This window comes from Galeopterus variegatus, unplaced genomic scaffold (genome assembly GCF_000696425.1).
Source record: "Galeopterus variegatus unplaced genomic scaffold, G_variegatus-3.0.2 Scaffold13522, whole genome shotgun sequence".
Lineage (NCBI taxonomy): Eukaryota > Metazoa > Chordata > Mammalia > Dermoptera > Cynocephalidae > Galeopterus > Galeopterus variegatus.
The window spans coordinates 38100-60568 of NW_007739633.1; the positions used below are offsets into that span (position 1 = coordinate 38100).

Genomic DNA, 22469 nt, shown 5'->3' on the forward strand with positions numbered 1-22469 from the left:
GTCAGTTTGGACTCTGCTGGGCTGCTGGATCACAGGACAGTACCGCAGGTTGTGTGGCCTCTTTTCAGCTTCTACTTCCCATGTAGATTTACTCTCTGTTCCGTGTGCTCTGATGCTGGCTGCTGGATCCCGCTGTGGTGGCCCCACAGGTTGTGTGTTTTCTGCTGAGTCTGCACACTAGGTGGGGCTGTTGGATCTTACTGGGGTGGCCCGCAAGGTGTGTTTTTTTTCCTGTTGAGTCTCTGCCTCTGTAACCGGACACCTCCCCTCTCTGAGCTAGGGTGTGTCTACTGCAACCCCGTCTATCAGCCGTGTCCTCAAGCGCCCACTCAGCTCGGCCCCGCCCAGTAATACTTTCAGGTTTCTCCTGGATGCAGTCTACCCGTCGCTCTGGGTGGCTTTGTAGCACTGAGTGGGGGTTTCTCAGCGTGAGCTCCTCAGAGGAGGAGCCCGCAGCACACAGTTCCTCTTTGAATCCCCCTGGCGTGGATTGACTCCTGCGCCCACCCGAATTCAGCTCTCTGGCAGGCTCAAGTAAGCCCGGGAGTTTTCCAACCACACTTTTCCTAACCAAAAATCGGCTAGGCGTTTTTCCAAACTGGTGGCCGCAGAGGTGGCATCTGCCTCCCGGCAACAGGAGGTTTACTGGGGGCGGAGTCCTGGGTGCGGGGGAGTAACAATTGGCCCCGCAGCTTTTCCCTGTCTCCCGACGCTGACCAGGGGCTCCCCACGTCACCAGCCCCACCATAGAACCGTGGAGGGAGTGGGATGGGAGGCCGGCCCGCAGGCCCTGGAAGGCCCCATGCCGGGTCAAGCAAGTGGCAGGGCTCAGTGAGGAGCCAAGCCAGGTGGAGAGGCAGACCTGGCTGAGCCGGCCGGCTCCACCCCCACCTGAGAAAATGGAGGCAGCCCTGGGGTCGGTGGCTGGTCTGGTGTGGCAGGCGGAAGCTGGACAGGGGTCTGCCTCGTAAGCAGGGCTGGGCTGTGGGTCACTCACAGAGCTGGACAGTCCGGGCGGCTCTCTCTCCGTTTCCACGTTGGCGTGGACCCCGTCTTTGGTCTCTGGTCTCTGCCACCTGGGGCTGCTTACTCGGTCCGGCAGCACGGCTTGGGCGCTCTCAGGAATCTTCTTTTGTGTCGGCCCTAAACTTTGAGTCTGTAGTTGCTTTTTTTATAGCTGTAGATTAGTTGTTCAAAGACTTATTCATTTTTTGTTGCTCTTGGAAATGCATATAGCACTCTGGCAGCTCAGCGCATGCTTCTCAGGCTCACACTGTCTTCTGGCGCCCCCTCTCCAGACCCGTCGCCATCTTGGAATCTAAAATCATTTTTAATGACACCATAGCATGGCTACACTTTACTCACATTATTAAGGAAAAAGACCTCTGATTCTTGGGATAAGAGAAGGCAGTCTTCAGGGTTTTTTTGACGTGCTTACAAAAGCCAAAATATCCAAGCTTTCCCAGGAAACAAAATGCACTTGACTTTCCCCGGAAGTTGGGTAAGGAAGCATCTAATGAAATGTTTCATTGAAAGTAAATGACAAACATCAGGGAAATGCAAATTAAAACTATTGAGATACCACTTCGCCCCAATTAGACTGGCTATATTCAAAAAGAGGTGAATAACAAATGCTGGTGAGGCGGGGAGAGAAGGGAACACTATTGCACTGTTGGTGAGACTGTAAGTTAGTACAACCACTATGGAAAACAGTATGGATGTTTCTCAAATAACTACAGATAGATCTTCCATACAATCCAGCAATCCCTCTTCTGGGTATATACCCAGAGGAATGGAAATCATCATGATGAAGGGACGCCTGCACTTCCATATTTACTGCAGCTCTGTTCACAATATTCAAGATATGGAACCAATCTAAATGTCCATCAATGGATGATTGGATAAGGAAACTGTGGTATATATACACCATGGAACACTACTCTGCCATAAAAAAGAATGAAATTCTCCCACTTGCAACAACATGGATGAGCCTGGAAAAACTTACATTGAGTGAAATAAGCAAGCACAGAGGGATAAATACCACATGTTCTCACTCGTATGTGGGAGCTAAGAAAGAAAGAAAGAAGGAAGGAAAGAAAGACCACAGTAGTGTGTTGGACTTGCAGAGGGAGAGAACATGCCTTGGGCTACAAAGTGGAGTTGGGGGGAAAGAAGAAGGAGGAGGGAAGTTGGGGGTAATTTGGTGGGGGACATGGGGTACAAATGCAATTTGTGGTAATGGGCATGCTGCCAGTATAGATCTGGACTTCACATCTTGGACACAAGGGGTGACAATCAGTTTTGTATCTCATGAATATTCATCACCAATAAAAAAATAATAAATATGTAAATTCCATGACAAGGATTTTTGTCTGTTCTTTGTTGTGTTCCTGACACCTAGAAAAGTGCTGAACACATACTGTTAGTTGATACTCAATAAAGATTTGTTAAATTAAAAAAAAAAGTAAATGACTAAGAATCATACAATTTTAAGATATGGAGGAATCTTAGGACTCCTTTGTGATCCTCATTTTTCAAGAGGATTTTAAGGTCCAGAGGGATGAAGTGTTTTGCCTGATTGGACAATGAATCCAGCGCAGTCAGACGTGATACCTAGTAATATAGTGATTTAGTTTTGACTTAAAGTCGGAGAGGAGGATTCTATCATACCTTGTGGTGGTTTTCACTATAACAGAGACAGCCCCAGACATGGTGTCTAGTAGTTGTGCCAATGTAACTGTGGGATTACAAGTGACATTGGGCAAACCACTGCATTTTTCTATGTCTCATTTTCCACTTACCCAAAAAGGCTATAATAATTCTGGCCACCTCTCGGGACTATTAGAAGGATCAAAAATATAATAAAGTGTGTCAAAGAACTTTCAAAGCACAAAACCCTTTACAAATATAAGATACTTTCATTATTAGCTATGCACATACCTATCTTTTGCCAGCTAAATGAGGTCAGGCTGGCTCCCTACGGGCTTCCTCCCCACTTTAAATGGAAATTAAAATGTACCCTGCCGGTGGTTTCACACTCAATCACCTACACTAGCTTCTTTTGAACATCATTAAGCAGCAAACCTGAAAAGTATCATTCTTTCTTTCTTTCTTTTGAAACCTCCTGCTCAACACCTGACCATCCAGGGTAGCACCTCAGGAAAAGGAGGTTTGAAACATGAACAAAATCTTCCAAAACCCAAAGTAATTTTAACAGAAGTCAGAGAATACTTGATATATATACCTTCTCTCTCTTGAAAACTTTCAAATGACAAGTGCCCATCTGCACATGCTGAAAAGAACACTGTGCTTTGAAATAATCCCTAAGGGTTACTGACATGTTCATCCAAAAGAATGCTAGAACACACCATGATTGGAAAATATTTAGATGTGACTTTGAGGAGAGCATGTTTTGTCATTGAGGCATCAGTGGTGGGGACTGGGAGTTGAGTGATCTCAGTGCTAGGCCTGGCTATGCCCTTGCTCAGATCATCTACTTATTTTGAGCCCCCTGGAGTTATATGATTTAGCCCTTACCCAAAATCACTGTAAGGACTGACTTGTGAACACCCAAACTCTGCATCAGTGGATTCCTCAAATTTAGATTTAGAGTGGACCTGAGAAGTCTGCATTTTGCAAAGAACCCTAGATGATTCCACACAGGGAAGAAACACTGTCAATAAGTGGGCTACACCTCGCAAGTTTCATCTAGTGAGGGACAAGAGGGAGGCAAGGGAACAGAGACCATATCTCATCAATCTACCAGCATCCCAGCTAGTTCTGTCTCCAGGCTTTCCCAAACTAGCCCCTCAGTTCTAGAGGTGGGGCCACTGTTAGTGATACAGCTGTCTCTCCACTCTGGGTAACCACTCAACATTGCATAACCCTGGCTCTCGTCCTCACAGAAAACACTGCAGGTGTCAAAACTCAGGCTGCATGGCCTGTCAATCACTTCCTTTCATACAGTGATAGTCTCTCCTGCCCTCCAAAAGAGCTCCTCTTGAAGTAGTGGCAATCCAAACCCCAGCCTTCTTCTTTGTCCTTCCTCACAACCCCCAGGCTCCCAAGATTTACATGAAAATGACACGCCCACCTCCCCACTCACCCCCACTCCTCATCCCCAAGCCCAACCTTAGACTACTTTCCTTTATGCAGAACTTTCCCACTCCAAGTCTCTTCTCCAGTTCTCTCCACCAGCAACCCCTTACTAGCCCACAAAATCCTACTGTCCTTGAAGGTCGGATCAAAGGCAGTGGAAAAAGGCTTCCCTCATTTCCTCCATCTGACCTTAAGATTGGAGCAATACCATTTTCATCTTTGTGCCCTCAAGGCAACTAGCACATGAGAGTTGCTTAATAAATATTTGCTTAATTCACAAATGAAAAGACAGATATTAAAATAAGAAAACTCTCATTGCAATGGGAAGGAGCTATCGAGAGAAGCAGGGAGAAGAAAATCTGAGTGAGAAAAAAGGGAGAGAGTCACCCCCATTCTCCCAATTACAGTCAGCAATTGATTATCTCAATTATCTCTAGTTGATATCTACAATAACGATTAGCTCACTTCAAAAATTAAAATTTCATCTCCAAATCATACTGTCTAAATTAAGCAATGTGGGGCATAAAGATAATTTGTGTACAAAGCTCATAATTTTTTGTTTAATTTTCCTACTCTGTGAAACCTGATATGAAACAAGACTTTGGACAATGGATGATAATTTATGAGTTAACATCTCTAAAGTCAATATTGTAAATTTGCACAATTTTTAATCTATATGTCTACCTAATTCTCATGCTCACACTGATAGTTAAATGCTAAGCACATCAGGACCCCAGGAAATAGCCCATCTCGAACTAAATTGCCAAGTAAAAATTAATCCATTCACTAATTTGGTAAGTCTGTATTGAGCACCCACATGCCAGCACAATCACGAATTGTTGAAGCAGCAGGGCCACCGTCTAAGAGCGGCCTCCTGATCTTGATCAAGGTGTGCCAGGTCATGACCTAGGCCAGTTAAGGATATGCAACCATAAATTTGTAGGTAATTGAAGCCACCAACATTTTTTAGATGTATGAGTGTTATCTAATTCCCTGCTATGAGCGTGTAATGGAAGCAAGCCTGAGACCAAATTCTACCACATATACTAATATTTATTAGCAAGTCTTCACAAAACCGTCCATACAATCCGCTCGGTCTGCTGATTGACATCCCAGGACTCCATCCCCTTAGGTAATCTGATGTAGCTTGAAAGATTCACCTGAGACAAATGAAGCAGTATCTGTGGGGGTTGGCAGACTTCCATCCATGGGCCACATCTGGCCCTGCCTGGTTTTATAAATAAAGTTTAATTGGAACACGGACATGTTCATTCCTTTACCCACTGTCTATGGCTGCTTTCATGGGACAAAAGTAGAGTTTGTAGCTGGAACAGAGACCATTTGACCTGCGAAGTATAAAATATTAACTAGCTGGTCCTTTGTAGGAAAAGGACAGCCAATCCCTGTACTAGAAGCATCAGATAATGAGCCCTCCCTAAGAGTTCAGACTAGAGGGCTTGCTACATTTTTATACTTTATTTGAACATGGGTAGAAAGTTTCTCAAAAATATTTTAACTGATCCATCCTTCTTGAATAACACTAATTTCACCAGAGAGCTCTTTCCAAACATCCATTATGTTAATTAAAAAGCCACGAATTTCACTTTTTAAATCCCATTTCTAACATCTATTATTCTAATCTGCGAAGCCTCTAGGGTTGCTCAAAAATAAATATAACAGATGTCCCCAGTAGCCCCACCTGCAGTAGAGCCTTTTCTGATTAATTGCTAACTGGACACTCCTGGAGCATGAATTTCTGATTAGGGCAACCAGTTTCCCCGAAAATGTGGCTTAAACTCTCACACATTCTTAATGTTATCCGATCTACGCTGAAGTATTTAAAGTGAGTTACAGACATCGTTACACACTGACATCAACATTTACAGTAAAACATGATGTAATATTCTCAAGCCACCAGGACTTGGCTCTAACCTCATTTGTAATTCCTCTACATGCAGGCATTTTACTGAATCACAGCTTTGAGTGCCTTCTGATAGATTGTACCAATTCTCTAAAATTCAGTCCCACTTATTGAAAATGTCATATAACTGATGCACAGCTTTCCTAATTATAAAGCAGGGCTGACCATTGAAACTGCATTTGACTCTTTTACTACTGTGGTTTTAAAAAATTTACACTTCGATCCCCCATGGATAATAAAGGAATTTGACTCATGTGTTAAGTCCTGAACCACAGATGGGATTGTACCTCCTTATTACATTTGGAACTGGGAGTATTTAGAGCAAATACCAGTACTGCTCTTTGCAAACAGGCCAATAGGTTTTCCCAAATGATAGAAAAAGAGAATTATTCTGAATTAATAAAAACAAAATAAAGAAGTTAATTCTTAAGTATCACTGTTGAGAAACATTGAATTAAAAGAACAAGAAGGTTAATATTTTAAGTCTCCCTCTCTTAACTCAGGATTTTAATTTCACTTTTCACATTTGTATGAACTAAATAAGATGGGTGGCTTTTTTTTTTTTTCATTCCTGAAACAATGTTCTCAGTCATTTCTAATTAGGAACTTCAGAAGTAAAACTAGAAAAATAGAAAAGTCTTTCTCATTTCAGCAAGGCACTGCTCACTGAGACTCCCCTGTGTATCTCAAAGGAGAGCACAGATAGTTCCCAATGATGCTAAAATGCACAGCTCTAAAGAACATCCTCGTCGCCCAAGAGGACATGTTCCCACCTAACTCCCAACAAATGCATTTGCCTCATTCATTAGGATTAATTCCCTGTAACACAGGACTTCTGATTGGAAGTACTAAGGAGATCATTTTTTAACTGGAATTTTCCATTCTTTCAATCAGCCAGTAAGGAAGAGATGTTGCAGTAGGCAAAGCATTTGTTTTAAAGTGTATGAATAGCCGCTCATTAATAGGAGAATAACAGAGCCCAGTATCAATAACTTTCTCAGCAGTAAACCTGCACTATTCTGCATGGAATTCCACCCTGCTTCTTTTGCTGACGCTAAAAATGAAATCCATAGACAGGATCAAACAGAGGGAATCCTAAGCATTATTTCTGCAGCCATTTCTCAGCAGACTCCCCATCAAGAGATGCTTTTAAAATGCCCTCGAAAAAGAGACCCCCAAGAAGTAAGAGGTTTTTGTGTGTTTTCCTCGGGCTGCTCCCCTGCCTCATATGTGCACCGAATGGTCTCTTAAGTGATCATTCGGAACCCGGTTGAAATTCTTCTAACACTTTTGGCAATTAGTCATTAATTGGACTTACCACTTGAACCCCTTCCTAATTGATACTCCTGAGAGAGGAACTCCACGGAGGACAAATGAGGGTAGCAGGTGATTTCCTGCCGTCGCCGTTCAGCAGAAAACACAGCATTCTGTTTCCCTGCCCACCACACCTCCAGGACCCTCTCCTCAACCCAGCTCATCCCACCCCAGCCGCACAACCTGTGCCTAGAAAATAAGAAGTTTGCTTTAACAAACATTCCTGAACCTGTCCTTGTTTTTGTGGTTATATTAACAATAACATTTTCAAGCACTGTATTACTTGAAAAAACAACTTCATTGATATTATCTCATATAATCTCAACACCATTTCACAGATGTGCAAACTAAGACTCAAGATGGTTAAGAGACTGGCTCACATTCACACAAATTATGAGTTCAAGCACCCCACCAGCTCCACAACCTCAGGCTAGCCAGCTCCAAGGCCAGCACGCTGCCCACCCCCCCACACACTACTTCCCAATAAGAAGGCCCCCTTCGGAGGATGGTCAGCTGACTCCAGACTTTGATCATCTTCAGAGACACAGTCCAGATACATTGATCTTCCACTTCTCTGTAGACTGACAGTCTGCAAATATGGGACTGCACCAGAGCTCTTCATACGTAGAACAAGGTCTTTGTTTAAACAGAAATCATGATGGCCTTTCACAAATGAAGGGGAGGCCCAGGGAGCATGGCCTGGCTGAGCTATAAAGGAAATAAGAGGAAAAGAATGGAGGAGAGGGATAGAATTTAGTGTCCTAAAGGATAATAAGAAACGTGCCACAGAGAAAGAGGAGCTGAGAGAAAGACAGCCCAGTCTCTGTCCAGGAGGTGATCAATAAATGCTCCGGGGGTGAGAATGGCTTGGAGACAAAAAGAACAGGGATGTTTCTTATTCAGTTTTAAGTTGTTTGCTTTTCTGTGATGGGATGTTATCCCTAGAGCCAGACTAGGGTGAAGCAAGAGAGGTACCTGGGATGCAAAATTTCGGGAGGCACTCACTCACTGTCAAGGTTGTGGGACACATGCCTCACTCAAGTCCCAGCCTAGTCATAACCAACAGGGCACCGCAGCCTAGACAAGGTCTGAGATATGCTCAGCCCTTTGGAGGTGGTTTTTGGAGACAGAGAAGAATTAGAACAGTAACCAGCACCAAGTAGTGAGATTTATAATATGATTACATACTGTTTGGTACACACATATTCACTTCCGTGAAATGAATCACGAACTGAAATAATTAAGCAAATGGAGAGAAACCAAAACAAGAGATCACTGGAAAAACATATACTTCTCCCCCAGGAATTCCCAGAGACGTGAAGAGAGACTCTAGGTGTCTCACTATTCACAGCCTGTGATTGCAAACACATTTAATTAAGTGGGTGATCCTGGCCACCTGGAGAACATCAGTACACCAGTAACCAGCAATTGGGTCACAGTTGCATGTGTGGTTTTGCTGTGCTGTGCTGTGCTGTTGTTGTTTGTTCACAACTGAACACCCCCTTCCTATTTAGCAAGTTTCCTGGATGCCTTATTCCATGCTTATGACCAATAAATTGTTCTTGTCTCTCAGTCTGCAGTATCTATCCAGTTGCAAGAAGAGGTGGGGGAAGATTTAAAACAATAATGGGGAAAAGGACCTCGGCAGTGACACTGTGCTTCTTCGACCCCTTACTGTCCCTACTCACTACATCAAGGATATCCTGGCACTTAGATCACAAATGTTAACTCATCTGTAAAGTGTCAAGACCCCAAAACATGCAATAGTAACCATTTTAGCTTTTGGACAAATGTCCAATGGAGAGAGCTCTGGGTGGGAGGACTCATGTATGCCCTGGCCACATGTGAGCAGTTACTAACATCAAATCATTCCAGCTCTGCTACTAACTTATGACTTTGAACAAGTCACTCAGCCACACCTGTACTCAGTTTCCTCATCTATCAAAGAATACCAGTCTCATAGGATTGCAGAAAGGAAAAAAATGCAAATTTTTGTAAATGTGAAGAAACTTTTTTTTTGTCTTTTTTGTGACCGGTAAGGGGATCACAACCCTTGGTGTGGTGTCGCCCGCACCGCGCTCAGCCAGTGAGCGTACCGGCCAGTCCTATATAGGATCCGAACCCGCGGCAGGAGCATTGCTGCGCTCCCAGTGCTGCACTCTCCCAAGTGTGTCAGGGGGCCGGCCCTGAAGAAACTTTTTAAAAGTAAAACTGCTGTGCAATGATCAGCAATTATTTCCATTGCTTTATTATTTTTATGGTTGCAGTTTTTACCAAGAGTAATAAATATTGTGATTAAGACAGGGTGGCATGATTAAGTGACATGAGTGGCACACATTGCTGGTTGGCCAACCAAATGTCCATTCTCAGTCTCTTCTTCTTTGCCTGGCTCCATTATAGAGGATGAAAAAAGCTAAATACTGATGTTCCTAAACACTCCAACAGCTAAGGGAACCACATGATACAGTTCTGGCCAACAAGAAATAAGAGGAAGTCTTCCGTAGTATTTCTGGTTAAGGTATGATTTCCTGATGAAAAAACAAACAAAAAAAAGTCAACGTAGATGGCATCCTCCTCTTTTCCTGTGCTGAAAGGGGACCTGATGCTTGGGGCATGGAAGTCATCTGACAACTATAAGGTAAAGACCAAGAGAGTTAGAAACTCTCATTGAACTGCTGAACCACCATATCTTCAGTTCCCTATCTCCAGACTTCCTGCTATATAAGAAAAATAAACCCCTATGTCTTCAACCTCTGTTAGTTACCTACCACTGAAAGCATTCCTTAGTGATATAACACATATCCTATCCATTTTATGGCCTGTTGTCTTCTAATGGAAATTTATCTTCTAGTGATCTGTTCAGATACAACTAGCACAAAAAGAAATCAAGAAAGCAAGCCCATTTACAACAGTCACCAAAAAACCCCCCTAGGAATCAATTTGACCAAGGAAGTGAAAGATCTCTACAATGAGAACTACAAAGCACTACTGAAAGAAATTAAAGAAGACACAAAAAGTGGAAAGACATACCATGCTCTTGGACTGAAAGAATTAACATCATGAAAATGTCAATACTGCTCAAAGCAATCTACAGATTCAATGCAATCTCTGTCAAAATACCAATGACATTCTTCACAGAAATAGAAAAAACAATCCTAACATTAATATGGAACAACAAAAGACCCTGAATAGCCAAGCAATCCTGAGCAAAAAAAGTAAAGCTGGAGGCATAACACTTCAAATTATACTACAAATTATACTACAAAGCTATAGTAACCAAAACAGCATAGTACTGGCATAAAAACAGACCCTTGGACCAATGAAACAGAATAGACAACCCAGAAATCAACCACATACAACCAACAGATCTTTGACAAAGGCAACGAGAACATACATTGGGGAAACGACTGCCTCTCTTCAATAAATGGTGCTGGGAAAATTGGGCATCCATATGTAGAAGAATGAAACTAGATGTGTACTTCTCATCACATACCAAAATTAACTCAAAATGGATTAAAGGCTTAAGTATATGACCAAAAATCATAAAATTACTCAAAGAAAACAAAGGAAAAATATTTCAGGAAGTAGGACTGGGCAAAGACTTTATGAATAAGACCCCAAAAGCATAAGCAACAAAAGAAAAATAAACAAATGGGATTATATCAAACTGAAAAGCTTCTGCACAGCAAAAGAAACAATAAACAGAGCAGAAAGACAACCTATGGAATGGGAGAAAATATCTGGTAGGACTGGGCAAAGACTTTATGAATAAGACCCCAAAAGCATAAGCAACAAAAGAAAAATAAACAAATGGGATTATATCAAACTGAAAAGCTTCTGCACAGCAAAAGAAACAATAAACAGAGCAGAAAGACAACCTATGGAATGGGAGAAAATATCTGCAAACTATACATTTGACAAGGGATTAATATCCAGAATATATAACGAACTCAATTTCACAGTAAAAAAAACAAATAATCCAACTTAAAAATGGGCAAAGAAGATGAACAGACATTTTTCAAAGGAAGACATACAAATGCCCAACAGGTACATGAAAAAATGCTCTACATCCCTAATCACCAGGGAAGTGCAAATCAAAACCACACTGAAATATCATCTCACCTCAGTTATACTGGCCATTATTAGGTAGACCAAAAATAAAAAATGCTGGTGAGGATGCAGAGAAAGGGGAACTCTTCCACACTCTTGTTGGGACTGCTAAATAGTACAGCCACTATGGAAAATAGTATGGAGGTTTCTCAAACAACTACAGACAGAACTGCCATATGATCCAGCAATCCCACTCCTGAGTATATACCCAAAGGAATAGAAATCATCATGGCAAAGGGATACCTGCACTCCCACATTCATCACAGCTCTATTTACAATAGCCAAAATGTGGAACCAATTTGTGTCCACTGATGAACAACTGGATAAGGAACATGTGGTATTTATACTCAAAGGAATACTACTCAGCCATGAAAAGAAAAATGAAATTCTGCCATTTACAGAAGCATGGATGAACCTGGAGAAAATTATGTTAAGTGAAATGAGCCAGACACAGAAAGAGAAATACTGCATGTCCTCACTGGTAAGTGGGTGCTAAAAAAAGAAGGAAGGAAAGGGGAGGGGGGTAGGGAGAAAGGAAAGCCCACAATAATACACTGAACTTTCAGAAGGAGAGAACAAATCTAAGGTTACTAGAGATGCAGGGGAAGGAAGGGGGAGTTGGGGAGAGATTGGGTAAAGGGCATAAGGAATAATTATAATTTGTAATAATGAATATGCTAATAAAAAATAAAAAATGTTTTAATTAAAAAGAGCAGGAAGGAAAATTTTTCCTTCAAAGACCCATAAGCAATCAAGTAATAATGAAGGAAAATGGACAAATTTCTTCCATGTAGTAAGTTAGGATGTCACTATGGTGTCAGGCCACTGGATCTCCCATCTTCACACAGTTGTCTTGCCAAGACACCCAGCCTATAATGCAACCTTCAGTACCGACCCCACCGGGTTCTAATGACCAAAAGATATAACGGTTGTTAAAGCTCTGGATAGACAAGGGCCGGCCCGGTGGCGCACTGCTACAGTACGCTGCTTGGGAATGTGGCCGCGCTCCCGCCGAGGGTTCGGATCCCACATACAGACTGGTTCCCGCTCACTGGCTGAGCGAGGTGCGGGCACAGCACCGAGGTTTGCGATCCCGTTGCCGGTCCCGGTCCGGTACGGGCGCGACATTGAGGGTTGCGATCTGTTGCCGGACACAAAAAAAGACAAAAAGGAAAAAAAAAAAAAAAAAAAAAGCTCGGGATAGACAAAAAATGCTCCACGAAGGTTGGGGTTATACCCAGGAGCCCATCCTTGGTGCAGTTCTCATCCTATAAGACCTGTTGCTGTTTATACCTCTATGCTGCTGAATCTCATTTCTGTTTTTATCAACTGTGTCTCTGAAGATCTCTTGTCTTCATTTCCAACTATCTCCTGAACATCTTCACCTGAATGTCCTAAAAGCACTTCAAACTCAGCATGTGCAAAACCACATTAATGACTGTTCTCCACAAAGCCATCCCTGCCCGTATCCCTAGTCTCGAGTAATAGATATCACCACCAACCTATTTTCCACAGGTAGAAAACTAAGTCATCTTCAACTCTTCTCTCTCTTACTCCTCTACATTCTAACTTAAAACTCACTCCTGCTCTACTGCCCTGGATCACATCCTATCGTTTTTTTATCTGAGCAATTGACTATCACGTTTTCTGACAGTTCTTTCTGCCACCAGTTTTTCTGACCACAGGCCAGACAAGTATTCTCCTAAAAGACAAACTGGACCACATCGTTGTCTCTGCTAGAAGCATCACGGATGTCACGCACCTGCCAAATGAAGCCAGAGACCTTAGGATGGACCAAAAGGCCCTTCTTGGTCCAACTCCACCTCTCTTCGGGCTCATTTCTAGCCCCTCCACTTCCTAATCTCAACCGTCTTCTCTCCCTGGATTCTTATATCCAATGAGCACCTGCTGATTTTTTCTTCTTCCCATTTCTTGCCTTTTTTCCTTCCTTTTTATTCTCTCATCATCATCCCAGTCCAGGCTTTGTTATACCACATCTGGACTATTCCAAGAGCATCCTAACAGGAACTTCCCGACTTTCTCTGCTCTAGTCCACATTACACTGTCCAATCAAATTAAGTTACTTAAAAGCCCCCTTTGATAGAGGTCCCCATTAGCCAGGAAGACAGTTCCCACTTCTCCTCCTAGTCTTCGTGACCCTCACACTCATGCTGTTTCTCCCTATTCCAGCTTCATCCATCACTGTCCCCTGTGTGCACCCTTCACTCCAGACAACTGATTGTTCTCCACTCCTGGAACACCCCTAGGTCTTTTCCATTCCATTCTTTCTCATTCTGTTCCTTACACGTGGGACACTGCCTGGCTTTAGTCAGCTCTCCCGCCACTTGTTTCCATGGGCAGCTTTCCATCGGGTCTCAAGCCAGATATGAGTTCTTCTTCCTCTAAAGTTTCACAGCTCTTAATCTAAATTGCACTTCGGGGTTTTATTATCTCCTCCCTTACCTTGTAATCATTTAAATTCAAAAGCCATGTTTTTCCTTTTTACATGTTTATTTTAGCATGTAACAGTGTCTCTCGCGTGATGGATACAAAATTGCTAAATAAATTGTTAAATAAATACTTACCAGGTGAAATATACTTTTCAATTTAAGAGCACTTTCACATCTATCACCACAGCACAACCATTAGCTGAGGGAGGCAGAATAGATATTATTGTTCCTGTAAAACTAGGGCCAGAAATGTCAAGGAGCTTTCCTTAGATCACCTTGTAAAGATGTGGCAGATGAGTGAAACTCATTTCTCCTTGATTTCAGCACTTAAGTGGGGCTTTGTCTGCTCAACTCTGCTCTCTTCGTCCCACGTCTGGCCCGGGCCCTTCCTGGTCCCAAAGCAACTCACATCACCCTCACTTTCCTCGTCTCCTTCCCACCCCACACCCTCGGTAGGTCTGTAATACAGCCTCCTGCCAATCTCTCCCACCCTCTGTGACATCTGTCTCAGGATGCAGTGAGAAGCAAGGAGCTAATGTGCAGGAAATGTGCTGCCCTCCTGTGATGAAAGGTGCAATCTTCATTACTCTCCGAGACAGAGCACCCCCATGTCTGCTGTGAAGCAGATGCTGTTTCTTTGCAGCCGCTTCCCGCGAGCAGCAGGAAACCATTATCCCAGCCCTCTGTTCTCATTTGACACTCTAGCTCAAATATACCATTTTTCTCATTTTCATTAATAATCCTTCTTTAACACTTGATCAGCCTTGCTGTCTGCTCTGAGTTAAAGCCTATTGTTCCATTAGAGTTTGACATTTGGAATGCAATGAGGCATTCATGCACAGGTAGTGCTAATGGGGAAAATGGCTTGTGTCAGGGCTTTAGGCACCATGCGGTTTGGAAAATGGGAGGGGTCATAAGAAACTGAAGTCTGCTTCTGTACCAGCCACAGGGTGCCGGGTCCAAGACAAGCCGTGTCCCTGGTGATGGTTTTGGGATACAGATGTGACATTTTCTGCCACCTGGGGATATTTATCAGGCAGGTATATCTCCTAGATCATGTATCTAGAAAGGAACTGGAGCAGACTGAAGGAAATTAGGCAGTAAGCCTAATGACAAGTCAGTGAGCCTGAAGAAATGTAATTGAATGTGTCTGCCTTTCCTGACTCCAACTCTCCGGTGTTCAGGGCAGCCTGTTATTATGGATGTCTAGAGGACATTCGCTGTCCCCTGGTATTGTCCACTGTGCTGGCCCTTTGTCAGGCAAGTTGAAAGTAATCCTCAGGACTAGAGGAGCCACAGACATAGAGAATGACAGCACCTCAATGTGGCCAATGTATATCCTGGTTTTCCTTCCTGAACCCATCAAGCAAAAATAACCATTTATATTTTGCTTATTTATTCACTCATTACGTATTTGACAAACACTTATTGAAGACTTACAATGTGGGTGCCAGACATATTCCCGCCCCTGTGGAACTTACAGCCCTTATCATTTCCCCACTTTCACTTTCTTTCTGACAATAACTCCTCCGTGTAAGAAGGGGAAATGTCATCTTCAGTTCTGAGATGCAGAGAGAATGAAATCTCAGTGCATATGAAAACTTGGGCTTGCAAGAAATATATATTTCTCTAATTTGTTATCATCAATTCAACTTCCACTCCAAATCTCCATCTGGCCAGGCCAGAAGGAAATTCAGCCAGACATCATTAGCAAAGCCTCTCCTCCTAAAGATGCACCAGAATTGAGACGCCTTATTTGGTACCAGGAAATGATGGCAGGGACTAACATAAACCCATCATGACTACAGATGCCATCCTCATTGATCAAGCCTAGTGTGGTCCCTTCAGATGTGGTAGCCCTCTGCTTCCATGCCACTTAGGGGACCCAAGGATCTTTGCTAGGACTGGGACTCCTGGTACTTGGAGTCCCACCTTCCCAGGATTACTCCATGGCCATCGTCCCTGAGCTGTTGCAACCTTCTGGGTGCTGCTGTGAAGCCAGGTGTGGTTTCATGATGAAGGTGAGACATCACAATTTCTAGAAATCTCTCCCTCCTCTCTCCCTTCCCTGTCAAGAACAAGTATTATCTTATTTTTCAGTGTAGCTGTTACAAATGAGAAAGACATTGACTCCCAGAAGATTCTATTTTCCAGATTTCTGAATCCCTGATTCCAGAAGTCACTAAGTCCCTAGCAACCTGCTTAAAAGGGAAAAGGAAAGATAAAGAGAGAGCAAACAATAATTAACAGTCAAATTAGCTGTCCAAAATTTAGTTTCTTCAAAGATGAAGAAACCAAAAAGCTGGGAGAGGTAACACGCATCACCTTGAGCTCCACCTCCAATCCCTGGCCTGTTGCACATACCCCAAACCCCATGGCAAATGTTAGGAGCTGCCTGCTGCTCGTGGCTGCCTCCCATCCATCAATAGATCCAGAGTCTTGCAATAACTTGGGACTACAGGAAACCTTCATTAACTGACATAGATTAGCCACATGAGCAGGGAAACACATTAGCCAGGAATAGTCCCTCAACCCCACCACCTGCCACCAACATAACTTCACCCCTCCTATCAGACCACAGCACACTATGACCTGAGCCCTACACATGTTGCAGCTCTTCCCTTGCACTGTTTTCCTGCACCTCTTCTAAGGCTGCATCTCTCACAGGAAAAAGCATCCAATCTCCCCTTCTATTCCTTCCGATCTCCAGCCCCCTCCAATTCTGGTGAGTCTCAACTAAATGAGATGTTCAGTGGGAGAGGCCATGGAATCTTCCTGAGCACCCCTACTGTAGGTCACCTGGGACTTTGCTCCCCTGTAACCAGAGTGCATTAACAAGGAATGAGCATGAAAGAACAGGAGACAAGGAACAAATGTGAGTGGGTCCATGCCAATTTTTCAGGCTGGAGGAGAGCTGGGAGAGCCTAAGGATGTTGAAAATCCATTTTAAAAGGTTGAATTCATTGATTAATTGATTGATCAATTCAATGACTTTATTCAAAAATGTGCGTGGATTTTGCCATGTGCACTGTGGGGTCACTTCCAAAGGAGTCAAGCAGGATAACACATGTTTTTAGTGTTTAAAGAGATTCCACTTAATATGGGAGAAAGGATATGCACACATATATCCAAATGCCAAGGATGATAATGATGGCAGCAAATATAAATTGAACACATATAACATGCTGAGTGCTATGCTAAGGCAATATTTTATTTACTAGTCATAACACCCTTACATGGTAGGTGTTAACATCAGCCCCACATGCAGATAAGAAACCTGAGGCAAGATGATTTTTTTTTCTTCCAAATTTTATTTTATTTTGTCAATATACAATGTGGTTGATTATTGTAGCCAATTACCTAAACCTTCCTTCCTCTTCCCTCTCCCCCTTCCCTCCAAACAATGTCCTTTCTGTTTGTTTGTCAGATCAACTTTAAGGAATTGTAATTGTTATGTCTTCTTCCCTCCCCACCTTTTACCTGACTTTAAACTATACTACAAAACTATAATAACCAAAACAGCATGGTACTGGCATAAAAACACACACACTGATCAATGGAATTGAATAGAGAATCCAGAAATCAACCCACACACCTACAGCCATCTGATCTTTGACAAAGGCACCAAGCCTATACACTGGGGAAGAGACTGCCTCCTTAGCAAATGGTGCTGGGAGAACTGGATATCAATATGCAGGAGAATGAAACTAGACCCATACCTTTCACCATACACTAAAGTCAACTCAAAATGGATTAAAGAATTAAATATACACCCTGAAACAATAAACTTCTTAAAGAAAACATAGGAGAAACACTTCAGGAAGTAGGACTGGACACAGATTTTATGAATACAACCCCAACAGCACAGGCAACCAAAGGAAAAATAAACAAATGGGATTATATCAAACTAAAGAGCTTCTATACAGCAAAAGAAACAATTAACAGAGTTAAAAGACAACCAACAGAGTGGGAGAAAATACTTGCAAAATAAACTTCTGACAAAGGATTAATATCCAGAATATACAAGGAACTGAAACAACTTTACAACAAAAAAACAACCAACCCAATTAAAAAATAGGCAAAAGAACTAAATAGGCATTTCTCAAAGGAAGATATACAATTGGCCAACAAAAATGCTCAACATCACTCAGCATTCGGGAAATGCAAATCAAAACCACACTGAGATACCATCTCACCCCAGTAAGGATGGCTAAAATCCAAAAGACTGAACGATAAATGCTGGCGAGGTTGCGGAGAAAAAGGAACTCTCATACATTGTTGGTGGGACTGCAAAATGGTGCAGCCTCTAAGATGATTTGTTTTTTAATTCAACCAAAGTTCTACTCCACAGTAGTCTAAACTGACAAGGACAATTTATAACAGCTCATATATTTCTACTAGTAAAAAGGTAGAAATTATATATAACTCTCCAACAGTAAAGGAATGTTAGATTAATTAAATGAGAGCTATACAACAGAATATTGTGCAGCCATTAAACTCATCTATTGAAGAAAATAACAGGAAAGTATTCATTATAAAGGTTTACTAAAAGAATAGGATACAAAATGTGTGTGCTGTATAATACCAACTGTCTCTTGGGGGGGTAGGACAGAAAGGGAGGAAGAGAAAAGAGTTCAGAGAAAATATATTGAAATGTTAACAGAGTGTCAAAACTTCAAACGTGCAGTTTATTGCCTGACAATTATACCTCAATAAAGTTGTTAAAACAATGTTAACAGAGGGTTTCTGGGTGGTGGAATCATACATGATTCTATTTTTTATTTCTTTATTGTTGAAATACTCTATAATAACTACATATTATCTCAATAATTATGGGAAATTAAATAGTAATTTTGAAAAGAGTTAGAAAAGAGAGCTCTGGGAAATAATATAGGAAAAGAAAATTCTGATTTATTAGATATGAGGTGGGGGACCCCAGTATATTTTTTGGTTACTTCCTAAGTTGATTCTAACATACTACCAGGGGAGGGAACCACTGATGTGTGTAGAGCACCCGGCCTGGTGGCTGGTCTACAGATGATATTGATAAATGGTGGCCATTACCACTGTCATCATCACTGTCGTTGTTGTTATACATTTCGGCATTATTGGCATATTTACATTCTCAGATTAAGGAGAAAAACTGTCTAGGTAGAGCAGATGGCTCAGGCACTGGCAGATTCATTGGAAACATCAATGAGTAATCAGGTGTTGGAGCCGGTGATATTTTCCTGTCACTGACTCTGTCAGAGGCTTTCATTTCCCCAGGCCTGTGGGATTAGAAATGCAGAGCACTTCTAGACTGTTAGTGTATAAAACTACAATGCAAAAACTTTTTACTTAAATTAACGATGCCAGGCCAGCCATAAAGAAATTCATCTCCCAAGTGACATGCTCAGTAGAGCTGCACCAACGTCTGTAACAGATGTCTAGACAATTTGACTTTGAAATATATACCCCAAACCTGAACAGCCTAAAGTTTCCCAGCCGGTGCCAGCCAAAGTTCAAAACAAGAGACCAAGCAGGAATAGAGGATTTGATTATAAATAAACTTATTCATAGGGAAAGCGGAACAAGTACAGCAAGCTAAAAATTGATTGCTCAGAGAGGATGACTCATCACTGAGACCATAAAAGGCCATCTTGCAGTGATCACACAGCAAGAGAGTTCATTGTCCTTAAACACTAACTGTCTGTCATACCAGGCCTCCCATCAGCAGACTGCAAAACCCAGAGCTGGCCTCGTTAAGCTTTCTAGACATCCCCACCCAGCAAAGAAGCAAATCATTTCTCCTCAATCTCTTTGAAGCCCCACATGGCAGAGAACACATCCAAAATTGGTGCCTTAGACTGCTGGTGTGTCAGCCAGTTGAAAGAATTTGGCCTGGGTCAGTCTGGCCTGTCTGATAATTTTAAGACATTGCAGCATTTTCCTTAGAGGAATCCTGCCCCTCAACTCTTTATTATAAGAAATTTCGAACATATGGATAAATTGAAAGGAGACTACAATAAACATCAGTATAGCCAACACCTAGATTAAACAATTGCTAGGGGACTGGACCTCTCTCCCACAACCAGGCACACTAAGCCAGTGTCTCGAGGCCTGTCCAGGGACCTGGGGCATGAAGAAGGGGACTGGACCACCCTCCTACAACCAAGCACACCATGCCAGCACCTTGGAGCCCACCCAGGGACCCAGGGCATGGAGAAGGGGACCCGACCACCCTCCCACAACTGGGCATACCATACCAGTGCCTCAGGGCCCACCCAGGGCATGGAGATGGGGACTGGACCCTCCTCCCACAACCGGGCATGCTACTCCAGTGCCTCGGGGCCCATCCGGAGACCCAGGGCATGGAGAAGGGGACCAGACCACCCTCCCTGAACCAGGCACACCGTGCCAGCACCTCGGTGCCTGCCCAGGGACCTGGGGCATGGAAAAAGGGACTGGCCCCTTCTCCCCCAACCAGGCACACCAAGCCAGCTCCTTGGGTCTCACCTGGTGACCCGAGGCATGGAGAATGGGACTAGACACAACTTCCACAACCTGGCACATGGCACCAGCGACTTGGGGCCTGCCCAGGGACCAGAGACATGGAGAAGGGGACCAGACACACCCCACAACCAGCCATACCACCAGTGCCAAGGAGCATACCAGAAACAGCACCTCCATGTAGGTGGACTACTGCAGCCTCCACAATAACCATGGCTGCCGCAAAAGCAACTAGACCCCACAAGCACCACACAAATGGTCCACCAACCACTGGAGTGTATTCACATAAGAGAGCCACCAGCAGAGTCAAAGAAGAGAATGTCTCTTTCTACAAAGCCCATTTCAGAGTGACAGAAGAAGCATCTGCTCTGTGATAATATTGGGGGACCCGATCACATTTCTCAGCATTGGACAGATCATCTAGGCAACAAATTAACAGAGTAACCATGATTCTTTCAGAAGGAGAGAAGAAATCTAGGGTAATTAGAGGGGGGGAGATTGGACAAGCAGCATAAAGAATAATTACAATTTGTAACAATACATATGCTAGTAATATTGATTTGATCAACATATCTCAATGTTCAACCCCCAAAATATGTGTAATTGATTTTGATTCAGTAAATAAAATAAATTTTTTTTAAAAAATTATCAACTCATGGCCATTCTTACTTTATTTACACATCATCAATTGTTTTCTCTCATATTATTTTGAAGCAAACCTAATCTATTTCATAATTTTACTCATAAATATTTTATACATTATTCTTAATTACTGAAATTGTTTACATTGTATCAATAAAGCACATATGATTTATTCGACCATCAAAAAAAAAATTGCTAACATTTTGCCATACTTGCTTTAACTCTGTGTGTATACATTGTTAAACCATATTGTTTGTTTTGTAGGTCAAAGATAGGTATTAGCAATCCTCCCCTATCCCCACCATACACTTACACACTATTTTAAAGTACATTTCAGGTATTGTGATATTTTATTTCTACAAACTTAAGCATGAGTTTTCTAAGAACAAGGAGATTCTCCTGTATAACCACAACATCATGATCTCACCTGAGAAAAATTAAGTGATTCATAATACCATAAAATATTTAATCTATATTCGAATGTTCCAATTTGCTTCAAGAATTTTTTTATTTTAATTGACACATGGTAATTGTATGTATTTATGGGGTACAATCTGATGTTTTAACATGTTGTGTAATGATCAAGTCAGGGTCGTTAATGCATCCATAACTTCAGGCATTTATCATTTCTTTGTGGTGAAAACATTCCATAGCCTCTCCTCTAGCTGTTATGTTATATACAAAACTTAACCATTGTCATCCTACTGTGCAATAGAACACCAGAACTTACTCTTCCAATCTAATTATAATTATGCACCCATTGGCCACCCTCTCTCTCCTGTTTCCCCTTCCCCCTTCCCCTCCCAGTCTCTGGTATCCACTTTTCTACTCTCTGTCTCTATAATATCAACTTTTTAAAAAGATTTCATATACAAGTAAGATCATGTGGTATTTGTCTTTCTATGCCTGGCTTACTTCACTTATAATGATCCCCAAGTCCATCTATGTTGCCACAAATTACAGGATTTTATTCTTTTCATGGCTGAATAGTATTTTAATCCTTTCACCTGTTGTTGGACACTTAGGTTGATTCTATATCTTGCTATTGTAAATTGTGCTGCAATAAACATGGGGATGAGGATATCTCTTCAACATACTGACTTCAGTTCCTTTGGTTATATGCCCAGTAGTGGACTTACTGGATCATACAGTATTTCTATTTTTAATTTTGAGGGGAACTCCCATACTCTTCTACATAATGGCTGTACTAGTTTACCTTCCCACCAACAGTGGGCAAGTGTTCCTTTTTCCCACATCTTCATCAACACTTGTTTGCTTTTGTCTTTTTGATAACAGCCATTCTAACTGGAGTGAGGTGGAATCTCATTGTTGTTTTGATTTGCATTTCCCTAATTAGTGATGTTGAGCATTTTTTTTAAATGCCTGTTGGCCATTTATACGTCTTCTTTTGAGAAAAGTCTATTAAGATCCTTTGTCCATTT

At 42.2% G+C, this 22469-nt stretch overlaps 1 pseudogene; it reads right to left on the reverse strand.

The window, feature by feature from the left end:
* LOC103581626 overlaps window positions 1–18991 on the reverse strand; it is a 51584-nt pseudogene extending 32593 nt beyond the window's left edge.
* Between the last annotated feature and the right edge of the window lie 3478 nt (window positions 18992–22469).